Here is a 4,498-nt window from a genome sequence, read left to right as displayed (position 1 = left end):
ACATAGGTGATATATTAATCATATACAGCTGATGTTTCTGAGACTTAGTCTCATCTTCATTTACGATAACGATATAGGTTAAAGCAATGTACTAAAATTTGTACCAGCAGCAGCATTCGCGCCCGGGCCTCCTTCTTACTAGACAGATGCCCTATCTCAGGAACATCGGCTGTATGTGAGTAATATATCACCTATGCCTGAGGCACGGGCAAGATTAACCCCATTTCGCTCATCGCTAAAGTGCTACTTGCAATACTGCGTTTAGAACGTGAATAGCAATGACCTGGGACACGAACTGGAATTTGGAATGCGAGCATAGTAGCGTAGTCCGCGCAAGTATGGTAGTCAGAGTGCAAGGTCGACGCAACGGGCAGTGCGTCCACCTCGTCATCATGATTCCCAAGTTCGGAACATAGCGCTAGTATAAATTTTAATTCATTAGTTTAGCCTATATGATTATCGTAGATAAAGGTGAGACTCAATATATCTCAGGAACATCACCTGTACATGATTAGCAAAAAGAGAGGTTTGGTGATGAAAACTTTATTTCACCACCTCCTCCCAAACTCTCGGCCAAATATTCGCAGTAAATAATTTTATCCACCACTTGGAGCTGAATCGGCTTACCTCCGAGTGGAGCGCCAGTGCACAGAGGCTTGTTGGCGACCTCGGCTAAGGTGTCATTTCTCGCTCCTGCGCCATACACATTTCCGGCATCTTAACAAAATGTGTTGTTGACCGATGCAGACAGCTGCAACAGCTGGCCTCACGCGATATTTGCAGCTCTCTTCCACTTCGCGGAGCACGCAGCCGTCGCCAGCGCATGATGTATATAAGGGACGAGGAGACGCCAGAGGTGCATCAGTCGTCATGGCAGCCTCCACCAAGTCTCTCCTGCTCCTCTGTCTGGCTCTCGTGGTAAGTGACTGCGCTTCGATCTTCTCTTCACATAGTGGATTCCATATGACTCGGTACTGCACCAACACTTATCAAGGTATGGTCATTTGGTGTGTCTCAAATGAAATCTGGGACTGAATTGAGACTTTCTTGGTAGTGAAGACGCAATGCGAGAGCTTGGATCTATAGTCGTCGACAGGTGAGAAAATAACATCCACAGCGGAATATTTTGGGATGGGATCCTTGCTGTTCATATTCCACGTTAACGACATGGTAGGCAGTGCCAATATAATACAGCCGAGATTACTCCTCGGCATATCTCTAAAGTGCCAGATTCCTCTTCTTCTAACCTCACAGCAGTATATTGATCCCAATACAGGTTAATTATTTATAATCTATCCCACTGCTTCTTAGTACCTCAGTGACCTCGTAATGCTGTACTCTGTCAAAGGCCTTCTGATAATGAAACAGAAATAGCCGTCACAATTCATGTTTACACCTCCGGAATAAGATCTGAATGCAGAACAAACCTCTTGCGTACCGGCAGTATTTCTGAAGCCAAGCTGTGTAGGTGCAATTCCTTCTTCACAAACTTTTTAGATTCTTTTGTGAATAATTTTTAGAATTATTTTCAGGAGTTGCCTTATCAGACTTATTGTTTTAAAATCATTGTATTTTAGCTCCTCGTTTCTTAGCAACTCTACAAACTCTCATTGAAGCCATTATTCGCGAATGTCTAGAACATGCATGTCCGTCATATCTAGATTTATGTACTGCTATTTTGCACTGATCCGAAAGGTAATCTTTGCAGCTCTATGATTTAGAGATAGGAGATTAAACACTAAAGGCTATGCTGGATCGTAACGAATTTCCAGCAAAATCAGGGTTCACTAATATCGAAGAATATGCTGTTTATGAAGCTTAATATGAAACTGTCTGTAGACATCCTAAAACGGCGATGGTGGACGCTTTCTAACATTTTTGGGTACAGGAAATCTACATAACATACTCCCGCAGTGTAGCCAGCGTCAAACGTAGGTTTTACAAAACAATAAAAGGCATTACATGTCTTCACCTTTTTCCACCTACTAGGATATATCGGAATGTTTGGAGCATGAAAGGTTCTCGCTGTAAGATATTTTACGTATGATAAACAAATAAGCTGCTCGTCCAGTTTAAGGTCAGCAGTATTACTGTTTGTTTAAAGCTCAGAACGGCACCCGTCATTTGTAATTTTGACATATATTTTCACATATTTTCAAATAATACACATACTTTCCTCAGGGGAGATTGTAAAACATGCGGCTTCCGTCTACACATTAGACTTCCTCAACGCCATTTGTATTTCATGTACGGTAATAGAAAAATTTTTCCCATAACAGACGAGAAGCGAATACCAACTGCGAATGGTTTGATATATACAGGTTGCCTGACCAACGTGTCCTGTAGGAGATGGCATTAGTCAAATCTTGAAAAAGAACTTTTAAAAACATATCTCTGGAAGCCAATAATGGTTGAGATACGGGTCTCATTAAGGTCATCTGTATGATGACACAATAGCAACTGCTCACTGTGTTTACCACTCGTTGTGATACATCCCTCATCCCTCTTTCTCAAAGACTCACCAACTCGTGTCAACACAGCTCGCTGCCATCATTTTTTGCTACAAGTACCTCACACACTCCAGTTAGGTATGTACAACTGTATACCATGGAACAATTTTTTGCATTTAGGTATCTGGATAGACAGAAATCTAAGTGATTAAGCACATGTTACTGGGGCTGCTCGACCAATCTATCTCTCACTCAACGTTCGTGTTAGTTGCTGTCGTACTACAGACAATCGGGAGTTGACCTCTCTTCCGTCTTTCTGCGAGAGTGACATTCTCCAGTATTGCGGGTAATTTTCCGTTCGACATCTGTTCAACGCACCGTGTAATTCTTTCTCACTTTTACTAATATTACAAACATCATTACTGAATCTCATCACTGATATGCTTTGACCTTGAATTTTAATCCCATTCTTGAACATTCCTTTTGTTTTTCCGTTTATAGGTTGAACAGTAAGGGTAAAAGTCTAGATCTCTGTCTTAAAACCTTTAAAACACGACACTGCCTTCTTGATCTACCATTATTATTTTTACTCTTTGATTGTTGTACAAATTATTGTTTTTTTCCTGACTTATATCTATTGTCCTGACAATGTCGAATGTCTTGCACCTTTGCACATTTTCGAACGCCTTTTCTAGGTCGATAAAGCATAGCACTATGTCTAGATTTTTCTTAAAACATGATGACTGAAAAATGAGTTGATGGTTGCGTCAGTTTCGAAAGCAACTTGTCGCTTTGTCTGCAGGTCGTGGCCACGATGGCGCAGGAACCTGCAGACGTACCAGCTGTCCCTAGCGGAGATGCCGCCAGCAACCAGGAGCCGGTACAGCCGGTGGTGGGCGACGGAGCTGCTGGGGACCAGGCGCTGCAAGACCGCTGGGGAGCGTCTATATCCTTCCACACTGGCTGAGCGGACTGCTGGCAGATTCCAGACATAGAAAGCTCTACTTTGTTATAAACCTTTCTTTTTTTGCGAATTAGACATTTAAAATACTTCTTCTGTTTCTATATCAAGAGCTATCTTTTCATTTTTCAAAACTGTAAACGAAAATGTATTACAAAGGAATAAATAAATTTTATCATTTAAAAAGTACTATTGACTTCGTTTAGCTACTCAATGGTTTGCCGATTTAAGTGTTATCCAAAGAGGAAAATTCTATAATAATGTTTCAAATGGTTCAAATGGCTCTGAGCACTATGGGACTTAACTGCTGAGGTCATCAGTCCCCTAGAACTTAGAACTACTTAAACCTAACTAACCTAAGGACATCACACACATCCGTGCCCGAGGCAGGATTCGAACCTGCGACCGTAGCGGTCGCGCGGTTCCAGACTGAAGCGCCTAGAACCGCTCGGCCACTCCGGCCGGCAGGAATAATGTTTCCTAAACAACTTTATTTATTTTTTGGTTTCTGTATGGTCTCTCAACGAGCAATGAAAAAGACTGTACATACCCTAAGCATTCACTGATGGAGATGGAAAATTATATAAAATAACACTCCAGTCTGACATCTATACAAATGTAAAGGTAAATGTTTGCGTTCGCGTCTCCGATAGTTCTTCACCGATTGCTTTGAAATTTTGACACAACGTTGCATTGGAACAGGAGCATGTTTTTGTATACCTACTGGAGCGATGTATGCTACATAAATACATATATAATAACAAAGGCGATACATTATTTTTCGTTTGTTCAAACTCTCAGTTCTCTGAAAGTATTCCACCGATTGCTTGGTAATTATGACACAACGTTGAGGGCGAATGTGCTTTTATATGCCTATTTTTAGTATATATGATATATAAATAAATATGAAATATATAATGGGGAAACATCAAAAATCTCGAAAAGTTGTTGACTTAATTAGTTCAAATTTTTACACAGTACTCCCTTGAATATTCAGACCTATATAGACTATATAATTTACTACATATAATACATAAATATATATGCCATATATAAAGGGGAAACATTGTTACCAAAGATTTTAAAA

General features: G+C 40.6%; 1 long non-coding RNA gene across 1 annotated transcript; it reads left to right on the top strand.

Moving 5' to 3' along the window:
* The first annotated feature begins 804 nt into the window (after nt 1-804).
* LOC124711834 lies at nt 805-3,597 on the top strand. The gene is made up of 2 exons (XR_007005528.1): nt 805-918; nt 3,253-3,597. It is a non-coding gene; the product is annotated as an uncharacterized LOC124711834 (long non-coding RNA).
* The last annotated feature ends 901 nt before the right edge of the window (nt 3,598-4,498 follow it).

This window comes from Schistocerca piceifrons, chromosome 8 (genome assembly GCF_021461385.2).
Source record: "Schistocerca piceifrons isolate TAMUIC-IGC-003096 chromosome 8, iqSchPice1.1, whole genome shotgun sequence".
NCBI classification, from domain to species: domain Eukaryota; kingdom Metazoa; phylum Arthropoda; class Insecta; order Orthoptera; family Acrididae; genus Schistocerca; species Schistocerca piceifrons.
Note: the sequence above shows the minus strand (reverse complement) of the source record. Positions and strands in the feature narration are given on the sequence as shown.